At 44.7% G+C, this 20,666-nt stretch overlaps 1 protein-coding gene across 2 annotated transcripts in view; it reads left to right on the top strand.

Moving 5' to 3' along the window:
- The window catches only part of PHTF2 (putative homeodomain transcription factor 2), a 254,818-nt gene that overhangs the window by 22,516 nt on the left and 211,636 nt on the right, over window positions 1-20,666 (top strand). The window lies entirely within an intron of this gene.

Raw genomic sequence — 20,666 nt, 5'->3', positions numbered from 1 at the left:
TGTGCAATACCATACATAGCTCTGAGTATTCTTCTCGAACAATTCACTTTTTTGTTTCACCAGACTATAACATTTTTTCCCAGTGCTTCTTCTTTTCTTTTTCCATGGTATTCTGCCATGGACACCCTGCCGGTTCAAAGACTTACATATGGTAGACTCATGAACAGGGAGTCATGCCTTTTAGAGAATTTCATTTTGCGAGGCACGATTCACATCAGTTGATGCTTCTTATGAACAGCAATATTGAAATGTTTGAGTGTCTTTAAATATTCAAAGTAAAGTGAGGGGGGGTAAAAAAGAATAGGAAGGTACATGTTGACAACTGTCATATGTATAACATGGGTAAAACCATACTGAATCATAATATAATATTCAATAGTGTTAATTATAGCCAGTTGTCACATAAGAATAAGGTAAAGGGTATAGGGGGAGTTTGGTACTTTGCATGAATTGTGTGTGGAGACGTTTGGTGCGTGGACAAGTAGAATTACATAAGCGGGTCTCGCATGATAATAAAAATAATTTTATTAATAATGTCATTAACATGTATAAAATAGCATAAAGGCATAGTTATCACTAATACAACAGGTAAATGGTGTGATGACAGACCAAATCAAATACAGGGAGGCTCACTGGTTGTAAACTGTAATGGCGCACTAAAAATATAGGATGCATCATGGGCAAGCCCTACGCGTTTCATGGAATGTAATCCACTTCAGGAGCGGATGCATCGTATGTTACTGTAAGGAAGAAAAAAACTCCTTTTTACAGACAGCACAAAAAAGAAAAGTGTGAATAATTATATAATGATAGGGAAGGGATATGGTCATCCCTAACCTGGGTGTCTCCAACCTGTATACTTACAGTCCAGAAATGTTGTCAACTCATAAATGTTGTGGGAAGAAGACCACTAAGGGGAACGTCTATACCAGGAACTGAGGAAGCTCGATCCGAGGCCACCAGGGCATAATAGAAAAGCTTCACAGAAAATGTTTCTCTCCATAGAATGTTGAAATAATTCACAAAGGTAGTGGTCACCTGAAAGTTCTGAAAATAAAATTATTCCATGTAAAAATGTAGTATTGAAATATTTAAGTGAATTAACTGGTGATTAGATGAATAAGGTAGTATAACTACTCGAGAAAACCCATATCCAAGAAGCAGAAATAAAGTTTCCCTATCATTATATAATTATTCACACTTTTTTTTTCTTTTTTGCTGTCTGTAAAAGAGTTTTTTCTTCCTTACAGTAACATACGATCCGTCCGCTCCTGAAGAAGTGGATTACATGCCATGAAATGCGTAGAGCTTGCCCATGATGCATCCTATATTTTTATATCTTTGGATTTTACTATGCTATGTGATGATTAGTGCTCCATTACAGTTTACAACCAGTCAGCCTCCCTGTATTTGATTTGGTCTGTCATCAGAACATTTATCTGTTGTATTACTGATACTACATGCCATTATGCTATTTTATACATGTTAATGACATTATTAATAAAATTATTTTTATTATCATGCGAGACCCGCCTTATGTAATTCTACTTGTCCACGCACCAATCGTCTCCACAGACTTCATGCAAAGTCCCAAACTCCCCCTATACCCTTTTCTTTATTCTTATGTGACAACTGGCTATAATTAACACTATTATATACAGTATAAGCCGAGTTTTTCAGCACATTTTTTTTTGTGCTGAAAACGTCCCCCTCGGCTTATACTCGAGTCAAGAAAAAAAAAAGAAAAAATTCCCTGTCTGCTCCGACGGGCTTAAGCTTTAAAAATGGCGCCGCCCGTCACATACATGTCACCGCGCACACGCCGCCGCCGCTCGTGTAATTTCGGCTATTCCCGGCCGGGAATAGCCGAAAGTATACGAGCGGTGGCGGCGCGTGCGCAATGACGTGTCGGCGCCATTTTTAAAATGAAGGCGCCTCTGGAACAGGTAAGTGAAACTGCTTCACTACCTGCCATTATGCAGGGCTGCGGGCACACTACAAGGGATGCAGTGCTGCGGGCATGGTCCACCTGCACCATGCCCACAGCACTGCATCTCCTGTAGTATGCCCACAACCCCGGATCCTCTTGCACCATGCCAGTACCCTGCATTCTCCTGCACCATGCCAGTCACCCTGCATTCTCCTGTACCATGGCCGCCGCCCTGCATTCTCAACCTAGGCTTATACTCGAGTCAATGATTTTTCCCATCTTTTTGTGGTAAAAGTAGGGGCCTCGGCTTATACTCGGGTCGGCTTATACTCTAGTATATACGGTATTATATTATGGTTCCGTATGGTTTTACCCATGTTATACATATGCCAGTTGTCTAAATGTACCTTCCTATTCTTTTTTACCCCTCACTTTGCTAAAGCTTTAGGATAGGGATGGAGGCATTTTGTCCTAGATGGGCAGTGCCTCATTTAAAGTCCCAACCATTTTAATTTTAATTGATTATCAATCAGTTAAATTTTATTTATAATATTCAAAGTAGTTCTAAACCATTAATTTGACTCCAGGTGTGCAAACCTACTGACTCCAATTAACTTTCATTGGAGTAATTAGTCTATGGGTTCACGTAAATTTTCCTCCAGCACTGTGAATGTTTATTGGGTGTGTTCAATAAAGACATGAGAAACTAGAACGGTTTGTGTGTGTAAACAGCTTAAGCACATTGCGTTTGTCTGTAGTTATGGCTAAAGCCTGGCACACATTGGAAGTGAAACCTGGCAGATCGCTGTACCTACACAAGGGATGTTGGTGCGACAATCTCCTTCGCTATGCTATTGTATTCTGACAGCGCTGATCAGATGCTGGTTCTCTAGCATGTCCCTTTAACAAAAGCCAGCTGTTTGTCTGGCTTCTGTCAGACTGCTGAACGAACGTTTGCCAGTTTCTGCTGAACCGACCGATTCTGGACAGTGTGTACAGTTAATTCATATGTGCAAAAATATCTAGAAGTGGGTACAAGAGTGAGAAAATTATCAGAAGCATATACTTGAATTCTATTTGCTTTATTGTTATGCCTGAGCGTGCTTTTTATGTTGATTTTTGGATCTAAATAAACAAAGTTTCCTTCATCTAGAATATCATTTTTTATTGTGAGATGCTTATTTTAAAGTCCACAGTACTATCCATCCCTCTAGGGATTTGGTGTCTGAGCTCCCTCGTTGGTCCTAACATCTTCCAGTCTTTTTTCAAGTTTGGCCATCTTAAATGGCTGGCCTGGGTTGAGATAAGTGGGGTGCATGCGTACAGGAGTTAAAGTCGTTCTAAAGCCTCAAGGTTTTTACCTATAATGCATTGTATGCATTAAGGTGAAATACTGTCTTTGCTGCAAACCCCCCCCCCCCCCCTTTATACACCTGAGCCCGATCTGAACCAGTGATTTGCACGAGAGCAGCACTTCTCGCTGCTGTCTCCCTCCTCCCTGGGCAGATTGATTGCAGCGGGAGCTGTGCCAAGCAGGGGTCAATAGTTGTAGACATGGTGGCTTGGCAGCGAACACAAAGAAAAGGATCGGGATGCTCTTATGTGCACAGAGCAGGTAAGTATACAGTGCATCCAGAAAGTATTTACAGTACTTCACTTTTTCCACATTTTTATGTTACATCCTTATTCCAAAATGTAATAAATTATTTTCCTCAAAATTCTACTTGATACCTTGAAAGAAGCTTGTTTGTAATATATGCAAATTTATGAAAAATAGAAAAAAAAATCACATGTACATAGGCCTTTGCCATGACCCTTAAAATTTAGCTCAGGTACATCCTGTTTCCACTGATCATCCTTGAGATGTTTCTACAACTTGATTGGAGTCCATGTGGTAAATTCAGTTGATTGGACATGATTTGGAAAGGCACAGGAATTGGGGGAGAAGGGCCTTAGTCAGGAGGTGACCAAGAACCCAAAGTTCACTCTGGCAGAGCTCCAGCGTTTCTCTATGGAGATAGGAGAACCTTCCAGAAGAACAACCAAATCTGCAGCACTCCAACAATCAGGCCTGTATGGTAGAGTGGCCAGACTGAAGCCACTCTTCAGTAAAAGGCAAATGACAGCCTGCCTGGAGTTTTCCAAAAGGTGCCTGAAGAACTCTTGGACCATGAGAAACTAAATTCTCGGGTCTGATGAAACAAAAATAGAACTCTTTGGCCTGAATGGCAAGCATCATGTCTGGAGGAAGCCGGGTACTGCTCATCACCTGGCTAATACCATCCTTACAATGAAGCATGGTGGGGGCAGCAGCATGCTGTGCAGATGTTTTTCAGGGGTAGGAACTGGGAGACTAGTCGGGATCGAGGGGAAGATGAATGCAGTAATGTACAGAGACATCCTTAATGAAAACCTGCTCCAGAGCGCTCTGGACCTCAGACTGAAACGAAGGTTCACCTTTCAACAGAAAAATGGCCCTGAGCACACAGCCAAGATAACAAAGGAGTGGCTATGGGACAAGTCTGTGAATGTCCTTCAGTGGCCCAGCCAGAGCCTAGACGTGACCCCGATTGAACATCTCTGGAGAGACCTAAAAATGGCTGTGCACCGACGCTCCCCATCCAATCTGATGGAGCTTGAGAGGTCCTGCAAAGAAGAATGGGAGAAACTGCCATTCAGACCAAAGAGTTCTATTTTTGTTTCATCAGACCAGAGAATTTAGTTTTAGTCTATTTAGCCATTTATCGACTGCCCTATAGCAGTTTTACTAAGAGCAGAATAATGCTTGCTGTGAATGGCAACAATGAAAAAAATGTAAATGCGTGTATTTAAGTTTGCAAAGGTCCTCTTATGCAGGTTTGGCAGTGCCAGTGTGAAGGAGGCTGAAAGGTCTCTCCAAAACCACACAAAGTATTTCTACATATTCTTACCACTGTTTTTAGACTATAATAGCTCTAAAATCGAAACCACATCTTCCAGGATAAATGAAATACAAATAATGGAAATGTGTAAATCTCTTGGATTACATACCAAAACCTGGGAATTTTGAGACATAGAATGTGTCGGCAGATAAGAACCATTTGGCCCATCTAGTCTGCCCAATATAGCTGAATCCTATGAATAGTCCCTGGCCCTATCTTATATGAAGGATAGCCTTAGGATAGCCAAAACAAAACTCCATTCAAGCATTGTCCTTATTCTCCTCTGACTTATAACTTGTATCTTTTGACAGGTGATTCCTGACATGGTTCTCCCATACTACTGCCTCTCTATACTGTCTCCCTCCTTTGCTGCATGCTATTGTATATTATTTTTTCTGTTTTTAGGCCTCATTCACATTGACGTGTTTTTTTAAAGTGCTCACCTTTTTACAGAAGAAATGTCAAGGTGCACTAACTTGGGACACCCCGCCCCCCCCCCCCCCCCCCATGGTTCCCGCTGTATATACCTACGAGTTGTCAGCAGCCAGTCCAGCAGTCTGGGGATTTGAAAAACCTGCTCTTCTGTCTCTTCTCTATGCAGCACTTCCAAGACGTACGAGATTGATTCACTGTGATGGTGCTGGCAAAATATTTTAAGGCTAGTGGTTATAGCCCATTCATACAAGCTTTGCTCTCTGAACAGCGATCCACATTCAGATTTATCTTTGGAGAGCACATGACAGGCAGTGAGGAGGCATTACTTTGCCCCCTTTCTGCTTGCTTTAACCTCTCCAACCCCACACTAGCATTGCACACAGAGCAGCCCTATTCACTTGAATAGGTTGCCCTTGGTGGACGTTCTGCCCGCTGAAAGAGTCAGGGGATGGAATTCTTGCCACGACATGTGCATAAGCCTTGCATAAGAGTAGTGGTTAGGAGGCTTTACCGCCCCCTCAACCACTAATGTGAACTAGATCTTCTTCTTTGTAGAATACCCTGGTGACACCCACCAACAAGTTTGCTTGTCAGATGACACTAATACCTGAAAAAACAACACAAATGCAATTGTATTTAACAAATTGAATTTGACAGTTTTTGTAACCAAAGTTTTTTTAATTGTATATTGATCTGTATACTTGGCAACTTGTCTTGTCTAGAAGGCTTCATTCACATTTGCATAGTTTTTTTGTGCCCAGGATGTCCTGGTGCTGCGTACAGCCACCCATAGCCGACCTGAATAAGTGAAGACAGCTGAATGCAGTTATTAGATGCTAATAGTGTAAAGTAGCCCATGTGCACAGAGGTAATGTCCTGAATGCAGGTTCTGTGCATATGCACTACCTAATGCTAATATGCTGCCTTCACCTATTCATGTCTGAGTGGCTATACAATGCCATCCTGGGCAACAGAAATGTGCAGTGTATGTGAAGAGCAAAATTTGTATTGCAGCTCTTTCCCTGATTCACAACTGAGCGTTTGTATCTGTTCACATGAGTCGCCTGTAACTGAACGCAATGAGCCAGCAGCAGGGAGCAGTGTAATGCCTTTTTTTTTTTTCTTTTTGTACAAACTTTATTTGAAGTGCACAAAAGTGACACTTCATTCATGTTACTGTACAGCAGCTTGGTGCAATGCGTTTCTGTACAGTGACATGCAGTGCATTTCTGTGTGCTACAATAAATTGCAGCATGTCTTCGTTTTTATCGCAACTTGCTGCACTGCAGGTCCTGGCTGCTTTGCAGTGCCAACAGAGCACACAGAAAAAAATTGCTTTCTGTTGGTCAAGGTGGTGACTGGCATTCTTCCAGTGTGAAAACCGCTGGTTTCTGCAATATATGTGAACAGATACTAGGAGTCCTCCACTGTAGCAGGACAGCGCCCCCAGTGCACAGGTTTCTTCCTAGGGAACCGAGAAAAGCAGTTTTACTTAGCCGATACTCCTCTCCTGCGGGCTTCCTATGCTGCATTGCTTGACTGATCCCATCAACCTCTTCTTCCCCACGCTCTGGCAAACTAAGGTCTTCTGACATCGTCATAACCAATGCAGGGACTATAGCCTGGTGTTGGATGTGACGTTACATTCCTGGAGCATGGAAAAATCCTGTCTGCCAGGAGAGTGGAGGATCTGGTAAGCATTCTTACCATCCCCTAGACCAGTGATGGCAAACCTTGGCACCCCAGATGTTTTTGAACTACATTTTCCATGATGCTAAACTACACCGCAGAGTACTCGCATGAGCATCATGGAAAATGTAGTTCCGAAACATCTGGGGTGCCAAGGCTCGCCATTACTGCTCTAGACCAATAGTCTCCAAACTAGAAGCCGAATGTGGCCCTCTGCATACTTATTACCAAGCCCTTGGGGCACTATTCTTCCAACTGATACGAGTCACTATTCCTCCCGCTGTCACCAACGATGGGGCACTATTCCTCCCGCTGTCACCAACGATGGGGCACTATTCCTCCCGCTGTCACCAGCGATGGGGCACTATTCCTCCCGCTGTCACCAACGATGGGGCACTATTCCTCCCACTGTCACCAATGATGGGGCACTTATGTTTCCCCTTATGTATTCACTCCCACTGGCCACAGTCCGGCCCCCTAGTGTCTGAAGCACAGTATACTGGCCCTTTTTGTTTAGAAAGTTTGGACACCTCTACCATAGATTAAATGAGTAGTTAACCCTTGAAGTGCAGGCATAGCGCAATAGTTCACCAAAAAAATAAACTCCTTGTAAAAGGCTATTCTTAGCCAGCCAACCTTGTGATGCACGCACACACACACACCTGCTTGTCAGGATAATCATGTGCATGTTTGCCCATGAATGATCAGTGTTTTCTTGCTTGATTTATTTATTTAGCTGCACCTACATTACCGGTTTCTTTCGCTTGGGAAATTTTGGTTCCTCTGAAGTAACGCAGTTTCTACCCTGTCAATTGCATTCTCTCACATTCTGTCTCTTTTTTTTTTTTTTTTTTTTCTTCTGAATGTCTATAAAACAACATCAAATAGCAGAACTCTATAGAGACTTAAAATACTGTTGAAAAGAAAGCGGTGGGTATGGGCACAATAAAACCTCTCAGGTATACTGCTAGGTGTCGCCTCGACCGTCTTTTGTTTTTATATGCATAAGTATAACTATGCTTCCTGCATGTTATTTCTTGTTCTAGCAAAAAGGTTACTCGGGGAGCAAGAATTACACTGTGGGGTGGAGTTGGACGGAAATTGGCTGTCCAGTATGTAGCTGTAGATTTGCTTTAAAGTGTCACTGAACCTACAACAGTAAAATCAGACTGTATATGCAGTAAAGCATGCTTGTTATACTCCTTGTGGAACCAATGGGTTTAATACTCCTCATTGTGTAAAAAGGCTGCTTGATCCTGTCTTCCCTGATCCTCCACTTCTTTTACTGTCCCCAATCCATCTGCTGATAGCGCAGGGCCTTGGAGGCACTCTGCACTCTGTTTAGGGTGCATTGTTGGAGAGATTTTTATTTTCTGGGGGGGGGGGGGGGGGGGAGTGCATGTGATCAGCACTGTCCAGACAAAGGCTCAGGGGTCCTGCAGACTCAGGGGAGGATGAAAGCTCCTCCTACAAGCTTTAACCAGTGCTCAGCCAGACACTAATAGAAGTCACAAGACTTCTATATACTGTTGATGAGAAAAGGTATTTTGCAGTTTATATTTACTAAAATAATTGCATTTCGATGTACTGTGGAAGACCAGATATATTAAATATAGGGTCCTGGCTTTAGGAACACCTCAAACTCCTGTGCACATGCTTCAATATACAGTATATGTAGTAGGGGCTGTGGACAAGGAGGTACCACCGGTCCTCTTGTACAGGGCCAGGGCCAGCTGAGGGGCCCAGGCAGCACAGTGAATTGGATGTGGCAGGGAGCTTGGAGGGGGTTCAGCAATTACTGGAACTGATCCCTTGTTTAGCTTTCTCTGCAGCAGCTAAAAGTTGGCTTCTTCTCGTCTCCCTCCCGCCAGCTTTCAGGTGCCGCAGAGAGAGCCATACAAGGGATCAGTTCCAGTAATTGTCCCCCCCCCCCTGCAGCACTGATCACCCTTCATGTGCACTACACATTTCCCCCTGCTGCTCAGACCCCCCCCCCCCGTGTGCCCCTCCCCCACGCCAGAACTGCTGCCAGTTTCCCTCCTCTTCTTCCTGCCGGAAGCTGCAAGCACACAGTAGGATAGAAAGTGAGGTTCTGATAAATGTCATATTTCTTTTTCGTTCATTGAAGGACACAGCTCCTGACCATCTTATCCATTGGGTTATACTGCCCCCTACAGGAGTAGGACCATAGGCAGAAAAAAAGCTAGACTATGCCTATGGGCAGCCCTAGGGGGTATATTCCTACTCTCCGCTATAGGCACTCAATTTTTTTTTTCTTCCTAGTCAGGAGTAAGTACCTAGTTCCTTGCTGGGATCTTGGTCCTGGCAATTTTTTCCTTTTTCTAATTAGATTTTTTTTCCTGTGAGAATCTACAATCAACTGCCGGACTGGGCGAAGATCTGGATATTTTTAAAAAATCCAGTGGTCACCCCAGTCTCGCCAGCGAGCGCGTGCAGATCGGAGCTCTGCCCTGGGTCGGCTGCGACAGGCCCCATCCTGGACCACGGCGACCAGCAAGTTAACCGTCTCGCGGGGACACATATAACCGGGCGCTGATAGTCCGCGTCACAGTGTTAACCTAGCCGACAGCCCCCCCACTTTGGTGGTGAGGAGGTTCTTTCTTGGGATTGCTACCCGCATGCAAGCTGGCCTGGTAGGTAGATGCCCCCTCCCTCCTTCTCAGACAGTGAGTGGGGAGTGGATACTCCCTGGGGTGGTTAGTCCCTGGGGGGTTCACCTCCAACCCCCCCGTTGGGGGTCATGGGTTGGTATTGTACATGCCCTGTGTCCCATCTTGCGGGGGCACTGTTCCCCCTCCACTCTTGGGGTCTCCCTTGGGCTATGTTTAAGGCCTGAGGAGTGGGTGATCGGACTACTGTGGGTCCGCCCTCCACATGGTCAGACCCGCCGGTAATTTAGGCTACGGCTTTGCTGCCTTGTGGTCAGTTGCTCCATGGGGTGGCTCTGGTGAGGGCAGCTGAAGCCCGCCGCTCCCTGCTCAGGCACCGATCCTCCCCTCTGCTGCCTTGGTCGGTACCGGTTCCTTTGGAGCCACATACTGGCGGCCGGATGCTGAAATTTTAGGCCACGGCTTGCGGCCTGCTAGCCAGAAGCTCTGTAAGGCGGCTCTAGTGCAAGTGGCTGAAGCCTCCGCTTTCAATCCAGCCATTCACCCTCCTCTCTGCTGCCTCAGCCGTTCCCTTTTTTCCTTCAGATCCACGCACTTGCGGCCAGGCATCCACAAATTTAGGCTTTGGCTTGTGGCCTACTAGGTTGTGCGGCCGAGCTGGGCCCCTCCTTCTGGAGCGGCAGCGCTGTGGGGGTGGTCCTGGTCTCTGCAAGTAGTAGCCACCATTATGCTACCCTTCCCCCTGGTGCTGTTGGGCCCTTGGGGATTTTCTGTTTGCGGGACTACCTGCATCAGTGCGGCGATGGTGGGGGGCCTTGGAGGGGCGTCAGCGGTTGCTGCCCCCTATATGGGGCCTTAGTTTGCGCTTTTCTGTGTGGGACTTCAATGGCGGCCCCCTCTGGGTCTTTTTTGTGTTTTTCGGTAGCGCCCTCTTACCCTCCACTGCCTCATCAGTTGCCAGATCCAGATTCTGGCTCCATCGCAGCGGGGTTAGTCCACGTCCCCGACCTGTCAGATAGTGAGGATATTCCTTCCTCAGCTGTAGCTTCGCTCGAGAGGCGCTGGTTGCACACTGATTAAAATCTGTGCCGGAGACTTTTCAGTGTAACGTTCATGCGTTTTTGTTAGTGGATGGATTTACAGCTGCAGAATAATTACACTCAGTAGCCTTGTAGAGATTCTGTTGAACAAACATATCCAACTCTCAGGACTTCATCACCGTGCACAGCCTGTTATATACCATATATATACTTAATTAGATGTTTAATGGAGGGATAGAATATATGAGGATGTATAGATGAGAGACAGGCTATTGTATGGTGAGCACTAGAAGTAGTATTAGGAGAGTTGCAGGTGATGGTAAAGCAGATAGGTTCTGATGTCAAGTATAGTGCAGATGGTAAGAGGACACAGATGGAGTATACTTAGACAGAGTAACCTAGTGCAAGGATAGTTGAAGGTAGTCCCAAGAGCCAACAGTCTATGCAGATGATAGTGAATAGATAGATACTGATAGTCTTGGTAATTGCAGTAGATGACAGTAGAAGATTGGTTAGTAAGAATCTCCTGTGGGGTACTTATCACTTAGATAGGTTAGTAGTAACAGTGTCCATTAGAGAGAGGTGATCCCGTAGCGAGATACGGATCACCAGCGAGGTTCCGGCTTCAGTTCAGCAAGGGAAAATGTCAGCAGCTCCGACTTCACAGGAGTAGGTGCGGTGAACATGTGGTTTGAACGAGCGATGAGTGAGAGCAAGCCGGCGATTGAAATAGCCGCTCATAGCGGCGCTCGGCAATGATGTCATCCGGTCTTAAAGGTATATGCGTCTCTTGTTACACAAGATGGGACGCAGTTAGCAGAGGAGAAATATGGAAACAAGGGTACCAGAGGTACCAGAACATTACATTCAGATAGTGGGTGTAGCTGAGGCGGCTGCGTAGGTTGCCATTCCCCTTTTTTGAAATTCACTAGCCGTCTCGCACGGCAACAGTGTGCCCTCCCCCTCCTATTTTGACTAATATGTCTAGATTGAATGGTAGCATCCAAAACGTTCCCTCATGGTTCCTAAACACCTTTCTGTGAGGTACTCCTTGCAGAGTTGCTACTCCAGAAATGGACTGTTCCACCAGTGGTGGACCCCCCCCGTCCCCCCCAGGTTGGATGGGTCAACCATGATTCCGGTAGAGGAATCTCCGATCCTAATGATCCGGCTGACAGGAAGGCGGAAGCTGTGGCTGCAATATATTCTCTACTGCTGGCTCGACGCTCAGGCCAGTACTGGCCAATTGCCCTGGTTTTGCAAACACTGACTTGGTGGGTTAAAATTTTGCACCATGACATAGAGGGTAAGCAGGTTCCCCTGCCTTGGCTGAGTTATCAGACCAGTTGGTGCAGAGGCGGCAGCTTGTCTCCGATTAAACTATCACAAAGGGGTTGATGCCGCTTCAGGTGAGAGATAAGTATCCAATCTGTGCTGGGTGCACGTCTAGACCGTGGAAGTAGCAATTGTATAGGAAATGGTTTGACAGCGGATAAAAAGTCTTTATTTCTCCAAAAACATGACAGCACATTGAACAGATGCCTCAAACAGCAGATGTGTTTCACTAATCGGTTTCGCTAATTCATTGCTGAAAAACTTGTGCTTTCACTGCGATCCATATAGTGGTCACCACAGCTAAAACGATTCATTAATTGGAAAACCAATTAATTCCTTGAAGTATCCACCCGGATTGCAGGAAAGACACAATGCAACCATACATATAAAGATTGCAGCACACCAATGTTCATGGAATACAACCATCATACAAAAATAAATAAATGAAGTAAAACTTGAATACAGAGGACACGACCCAATTGTCGTAGAGTGCACAGAGGGTAGAACTTGTATATCAACATAACCCCATTAAAGGGATACAAATATCTCAATCTGTCACAAGCCCCTGTGCAGTCTGAGACAATAAAGGGAAGAACAAGGGAAGAAAAAGAGGGGCAATCAATACCAGCCACACCTAAGTGAAACATACATATTACATTGAAAACATCATAAAGTCTTCAACTAAAACAGACCACAATAAAGAGAGAAAAAACTGGGACGAAAAAGAGACCACAATAAAATGGAAAACATCTGTCACCCGCAAAAGGCAAAAAACCCCTCCATATACCTATTCATAAAAATGTGTTACATCATATTCAAAGTTTAAACCTTTCGGTATTCTCGTTTGCATTCAAAGTATCCAGAAGCTCTCTCTTCTACATAACAGTTTAAAAATATCACCTCCTCTGCGTGGGATCTTTACCTGTTCAATAACCTGTACCTTGACTAGTGATAGATCACCTGCATGTATAAGAATAAAGTGTCTGGCTACATTGGTGGATTTATTACCCTTTGATATCACTTAAATGCTCACGAAAAGTTCCCTGAGTTTGCGTGTGGTTCTGCCCACATACTGAATAGAGCTAGCCCCACATGTGATCAGATAAATGACATAACTCGTATTAACAGTTAAAAAAATGATCGATCTTATCTTATGTCCTGTCACATGTATGTGAACAAAAGGAGCTGCCCATCAGTATGTGTGAAAAACACGAAAAACTCACAGATTTCACTTAGGGGTGGCTGGTATTGATTGCCCCTCTTTTTTTTCTTTCCTTGTTCTTCCCTTTATTGTCTCAGAGTGCACGGAGGGGCTTGTGACAGATTGAGATATTTGTATCCCTTTTAATGGGGTTATGTTGAGAGATAGATAGATAGATAGATATAGATATATATATATATAGTCTACCCTCTGTGCACTCTGCAACAACTGGGTCGTGTCCTCTGTATTAAAGTTTTACTTCATTTATTTATTTTTGTATGATGATTGTATTCAATGAAAATGGACATTGGTGTTCTGCAATTTTTATATGTATGGTGGCATTGTGTCTTTCCTGCAATCCGGGTGCATACTTCAAGGAGTTAATTGGTTTTCCAATGAATTAATAATTTGTTTTAGCTAGGGATGCACCAATCCGATATTGGGATCGGATATCGGCGCCGATATGGCCATAATAGGGGGATCAGTAAAATTAACAGATCCACGGGCCGATCCGGTTTTGCTCTTTACATAGCTGTGAGGGAGAAGGGAACAGCTGTCAAAGAAAAAAAAAAAAAAAAAATGTCTCCCAGTTAAGTAAACCCAATGCATACAATGTATCTTTTCGTTCCGTCTGCCAGAGAAGGGAAGTTTAACCTCTTAAATGCACAATGTGTTATAAGGTATCTGCCGATACCGATCCGGAAGTATTATTTTGTTATAAGCTCACAAAACAGTACTTCCGGATCGGACTCGGGATCGGCGATTTCACAAAGCAAAAGATCGGGATCGGGACCAAAAAAGTTGGATCGGTGCATCCCTAGTTTTAGCTGTGGTGACCACTATATGGATCGCAGTGAAAGCACAAGTTTTTCAGCAATGAATAAGCGAATCCGATTCGTGAAATGCGTCTGCTGTTTGAGGCATCTGTTCATTGTGCTGTTTTTGGAGGAATAAAGACTTTTTATCTGCTGACACTGGAGTGGTGTCAAACCATTTCCTATACAATTGCAGCTTGTCAGCGATGCCTGTTTGGCTGCGGCTCCCCTGCTTTCTTTCAAAAAATGGTGTTTGAAAGACCGCTGCGCAAATACCGCGGGACAAAAAATATTGCGATGACTGCCATTTTAATCTCCAGAGTCTTTGCTAAAAAAATAACATATAATGTTTGGAGGTTCTAAGTAGTTTTCTAGCAAAAAATACTGATTTTAACTTGTGAACAACATGTGTCAAAAATGGGCTCGGTCCTTAGGGCTCGGTCCTTAAATGGTGGTTAAAGTCGCTGGTTTCAATGGCTTGGCTGTTGAAAACGGGGCGATGTAGGATAGAGGTTTGTCTGTTTCGGTGTTTCCTAAGCTGTTAAAAGCTAGGTAATCTACCTGTAGGTAGATCTACCATCATACATGGGAGACATACATCGCATGGTGTGAGTCTCTTGGGGTTCATCCTCGCGGTTTCTTGGTGGCTCGGATCCTGACCTTCCTCCAATGGGGGGGTTGAGCAGTGCCTGGCCTTGAGTACCATCAAGGGTCAGGTGTCAGCCTTGGCAGTTGTGATGAACGCCCATTTGCTGGAACGTTCGTCACGGGTTACTGGAGCAGTGTGGAGGCCAGCCTCCTGCCCACAGACTACAGCCCTGGCTTGTAGGGGAGCACGGCTCTGGTTGGGGGGTGTATGCTGGGGGACCATTGGAGTACTGTTACTTTGAATTCAAGTCCCTGTCACCCCAAGCGACACAGACTTTGGGCCTAAGCTGCATATAACAACAAAGGACTTCACACGATGAGAGACTAAACGGATGCTGATGACATAAGACTCAGCTATGGTATACTGGGGGGATGTGAATTGACACTTAAGTTTTATAATAAGGTGTGTTGAAAATGGAGACGGGCAGTCTGAGAGCCTATGTCTTCTGCTTTCATCTGTTTAGAAGTGGAGTGTGTTCACAATTCTAGGAATGCGTATTTGGCTATGTTTTGGGCTTGTTGTTTGTTGAGTTAATTATGATAATGTTGCAGTCTCATTCACCTATTGTCTCTTTACAGATGACCAAGGTATGTTGACTGTTCTGTACACAATTTCATTTGCATATGATAATGAAATCAAACGCATGAGACTGTATATATTGTAAGTGAGTTTTTGAATAAAGCGTTTTTTGTTTTACCCTTCATTGAGCTTAGGCTGATGTTTGGGGGGGAATTGAGGGGCCAGGTCACTGCATCACGTGAGATTCTGGAGACCTAAGACAGAAATACTTGGTCCAAGTATTTGGGATCTGTTACAGCAGTCTTCTTTCTTTAAACAACCCTTGAGTTTGACTTGTTGGTTCCTCTAGTGCGGTCTTCATTGCTGTCTTGGGACCTCAACTTGGTGCAGTCAGTCCTTCAGAAACCTACCTTTTGAAAATCTTGGGGAGATTCCCCAGCTTACGCTGTCCATGGAGATGGCCCCTTTTTGGTTGCAATCACTTCTGCACTCAGAGTATCGGAACTGGTGGTGTTGTCTTGTCGTTCTCCTTCCTTGGTGGTTTACAGTGAAAAGGTGGTTCTTCATCCCGGTCTGTCGTTCCTTGCAAAGGTCGTCTGATTTCCATTTGGATGAAGACATTGTGTTGCCTTCCCTGTGTCCCCCACCGAAACCTTCTATGGAGATTGCCTTGCATTCCCTGGATGTGGTTTGGGCAATTCAGATGTACTTGGCTGCTATCGAGTCCTTCAGGAAGTCAGACTCACCATTTGTGCTCACAGATGGACTTTGGAAGGGGTTGACGGCTGCTTCTGTGACCATTTTACAGATGGATCAGACAAATGGCAATTAAGACCTAATCAATTAGGGGTCAGGTTTTCTCCTTTTCCTGTTAAGGCATTCTCTACTCGGGCCCTTAGTGCCTCCTAGGCTTTCTGTCATCAGGCGTCTGTGCCGCAGGTTTGCAAGGTGGCTACCTGGTCGTCTGTGCACGCTTTCACAAAATTTCATAAGTGGATGTTTTGGCATCTGTGGATGCTTCCTGTTGGCTGCAATGTTTGCAGGCTGCTGTTTAGAGGACCTGGTCCTCTTTGAGCATGTATTTTTTTTTTTTCAAGGTGAGCTCCAGTTTTTGGTTGAGCTCCTGTTACCTGGTTGGCTATGGTTTAGCCTTGGAAATTTTTTCTGGTGTTCCCACCCCTCATGTTTAACACTTGAAGTTCAGGAGCTGTGTCTGTCAATAACCGAAAGAGAAAATGGGATTTTTTACTTACCGTAAAATCCATTTTTCTAATGTTCATTGACAGACACAGCACCCATTACTCTGTGGAGTTGGCTTTCTTCTGACCGTGCTTGTAACAAAACTGAGTACCTATAGCTGAAAGTGGGAGTATGCCCCCTGGGACTGCCTATAGGTGTACTCAGGCTTTTTTCTGCCTAGTGTCCTACTCTGGCAAGGGGCTGTATAACCAAATGGTTAAGAAAATCGGGAGCTGTGTCCGTCAGTGAACCTTACGGAAATGGATTTTACGGTAAGTCAAAAATCTAATTTTACCAGACCCTTCCTTTCCTGAAGCAACACAATAAGTGACCGGTACCGATAACTCACTGTGTTCATTTATAACTGAAGCCTAGTAAATTGTTGAAGGGGAGTTCCTTTCAGGTTGGCTGTATGGGACCCTGCAGTTTCTAACAACAGCTCTGTATGTAGTACCTTATAGTATTACAATCAAAGCAGGCCCACTGATGAATTAGAAGGCATGTAAATACCCTTTGGATAGGGTTAGAATTGGTCACATGATCCTTATCAGTGTCTTCGATAACTCTGTGCAACGTGTGGGCGGAGCTCTCCTGGTCACATCATGGATGGGGAAAAAAAAAACGCTCTTAATGAAAATACCATTATTGCAGTGGAGACGCCTGAAAGCATTGCTTGCCTTCATGTATGTCCATGGATGATTTTTTGTGTTTAAAAAAAAAAAAAAAAAAACTTTGTAGTCTTCTCAGCTGCCCCATGTTGGCACTCATTTACATCACATATGGGGCGTCTCAAAGATCTTCATTGACAGTGGATCATTTACCACTGGCTCCGCTGTCTATCATTGAAGTCTGAGTGAATGTGTGGGCGGAGCTCCAGGGTTCACACGATTTTGTTTTTAAATGTAAGTACCAGTATGTGAAACCAACCCATAAGAACATTTTTAAAACCATTACATGATCGCCAAAGCCCCTTCCACATATTCATACAGACTTCATTGATAGACTGCAAAGCAAGAAGGAAATACTCGGCTGTCAATGAAGATCCTTCATTTGGAGAGACATGAGATTGCTCTCTGTGAAGGAAAGAGGAAGTTCACAGCTTCCCCCACACAGAATCCAGAAAATGTGCAAAACGACAACAAAGAAGAGAGCAGATCATCCCCAATAGTGTTACCAATCTTAAAAGAGACCTGGCAAGATCACCAGGTATTTGCAGCCACAAAAAATTTTATAAAAAAAAAAAAAAAAAAATCACATTTATTTTTTATCCAAGCATGTAACCGTATAAACCTCAAAGTTCAGGGTTTACTGGCACTTTAAAGTGTCACTAAACCCTCACCATTAAAAAAATATCAAATGGTGTATTATATGCTATTCATGCTCACTCAGTGACTAGGAGTTTCATTTCTGTATTCTGCAAAAAAATTGGTTGATCTTGCTACTCAGCAGTCTGCAATGCAGTTGGGAGATTTTGCAGTTGTAACAGCTCTGCACATGTTCAGTTTTCAGTGGGGTTCTATGCTGAGTATTTCTTCTCTATCACATCTGAGCAGCTCCTGTAACTATAGAGCCACACGTGCGAGCGTATACACAATGATAAATGACAGCCACTCCCTCCCTCCTCTTCTATGCCCACTAACCAGCTAAACACAATGGGGGTGGAATATTAAATGTAGATTAATAGAGGAATCGCCTCCCTCTTATTCTAAGACACAGGCTGGAGGGGCATGACACAGCCTGTGACTGGCAGAAATTTAGCCATAAGTGTGTTTATTGCCAAAAAAATATTTAGAGAATTTATTTCAAATATATATTTGTATGACCATTTCAAACCCTTTTTTTTGATATTCATTATTTATTTTTACTTTGTATTCCAAAGGCTATTACCACCTCCATGCTTTACTGTGAGCTGTATTTATTTTTTATAACTTTTTACTTTTTAATCAATGTCCCTATCAGAGTGCCCCCACCAGAATTCCCCTCCACATCACGGGTCCCCGTCAGTGCCCCACCATATCAGCATCCCCACCAGAGCACTCCCCCCCCCCCCCCCCCCCCCCCCCACACCAGAGTGCCCCTCCACATCAGCACTCCCTCCAGAGTGCCCCGCCCCCCCACACCAGCATCCAGATACACCTCCACGTGTCCCAGCCATAGCTGCGTGCACATGCATGGCACCCACGACAACACTCCCGTAACCTCCCAAATGGAACAATTCGCCCAACAAAAATAGCCCTCCGCCGCGTGCATGCCCAGAGAGCGAGGTAGAATTCGACACCCAGAATCTACACCCTCTGCGCTCCTCCCTCAGGCGGACAATGCCCCCGACAAAATACCCAGTGCAATTGCCACGCAAGCCGATCATGACACCAGCCAGAGCGACGCCATGTACTGCGCTTGTGCAGCTCGCTGAATGCATCCCTCAACCAAAGGTATCATTCGACAGAACAATGCTATGCACAGCCGACCCCCCCCCCCCCCGCCCCTCCTTCCCAAGCACAGACTTAGGCCCCTCCCACTGCCGCTAGCTCCGCTCTTTCCCCCCCTCCCTCTTTCATCACTACAGCGTAGCAGAGCAGTTCAATAGAAATTTTTGACTCCTGAACATCCTCTGCGCATTGGTGACGTGGTTGAGGATTTATAGGAGTCGAGAAATTTTTACAACAGGTGTGATGGGCACAGACAGAGGAGGAGACGGAGACCGAGGAAGAGACGGAGGAGCTCGCAGCGTGTCTCTGTAATATTGAGCCGCACAGTATGTCAGTGTTGGTAAATGTTTGTAGTAGTGATTGATCAGTGTACAGCCCGGACACTGAGCACACCACTGACTAAACCATGAGCTGTCCAACATATTCTCCTGTATATGGGTGTGAGTGCACATTCTGGGGGATGCAGATTATGACCTCAGGGAAGAGGAGGGGGAGAAGACCCTGATGATGGCGGATGGGATTTATCTTGGATCACTGATAGAAATTCACCCCTCTGAGATCTGTAAGATTCCTACGTCTGATCTGTCTATACACAATGTGTGACTTTTCTATGGAGAGATTGAGAATCCCCATAAAAATCTCCACCCACCACAAACCAATCAGCTTCTAGATTTAATTTTCAAAGTTTTACTGAACAAGGTAAAGATAGAAGCTGATTGGTTGCCATGCACATATACTACACATTCTGTCTGCTCCCCCCAACCAATCAGATTTCTGGGGTCAGTTGCAGCAGATTGGGAAAATTGTAAACAAGAAACATCCGAAAAATGCTAGAATACCTTCACCGATCCAACAACCGAGGAGCGAAGTCTGACTGATCACTGTCTGTGCGATCATAGTGATCGGGGCTCTGCACACAGATCTGGGGACTGCAGTTCCCCCCTCCTCCATAGGTGGCAGCACACACTGCACTGGGAACTAAAAGTCAATTGATGTTCCTTCCTCCTCCATAGGTGGCAGCACACACAGCCCAGGGAACTAAAAGTCAATTGCAGTTCTCTCCTCCTCCATAGGTGGCAGCACACAGCTTTGGGAACTAAAAGTAATTTGCAGTTCCCTCCTCCATAGGGTGGCAGCACCGCACATACATCAAGGAAGTGAAAGTCAAAAAAATTGCAATCTGCTCTCCCACCATGAGGTGGCAGCATAAACACATGGTTCCGGGAAATGGAAATCAACTGGTTCCTCTGGTGTGTTTTCTCTCGTTGACAGATGAAATCTCCCGACACTCCCTGCTCTTTTCATTCTACACCTTCATTATCCGTTCATCACAACCCCGTACAGATCCCCGTCTCCTCTCTGTACTCTTGTCTCTGTTGATCTCTTCTAACAGCTCACATCCTGTGAGCTGTATTTGGATGGTGAGCTGTATTGGATTTCTGCCAGACATATAGTTTGGTGCTGAGATCTTCTAATTAAATTTTAGTCTCATCAGACCTTAACATCTTTTTCCATGTGACCTCAGAATCTTCAAGGTGCGTTTTTGGCAAAGCTCAGACGTGACTGCATATGGCTTTTTTTCTTGCAACCCTCCCATACAAGCCGCATTTATGTAGAATTTTTGTGGTGATGTCTCATGCACACAATTATCACTCTTTATCATAGATTTCTGCAACTGCTTCAGAGTTGCTGTAGGCCTTTTGGTAGCCTCTCTGACCAGTTTCCTCCTGGCTCTTTTATCCAGTTTGGAACAACGTCCTGATCCAGGGAGGGTCTGTGGTGTACCAAATACTTTCCACTTCTTAATAATAGATTTCACTGCTTCTAGGCACTG

Source organism: Pelophylax lessonae (assembly GCF_965119305.1).
Source record: "Pelophylax lessonae genome assembly, chromosome: 4".
Classification (NCBI taxonomy): Eukaryota; Metazoa; Chordata; class Amphibia; order Anura; family Ranidae; genus Pelophylax; species Pelophylax lessonae.
Note: the sequence above shows the minus strand (reverse complement) of the source record. Positions and strands in the feature narration are given on the sequence as shown.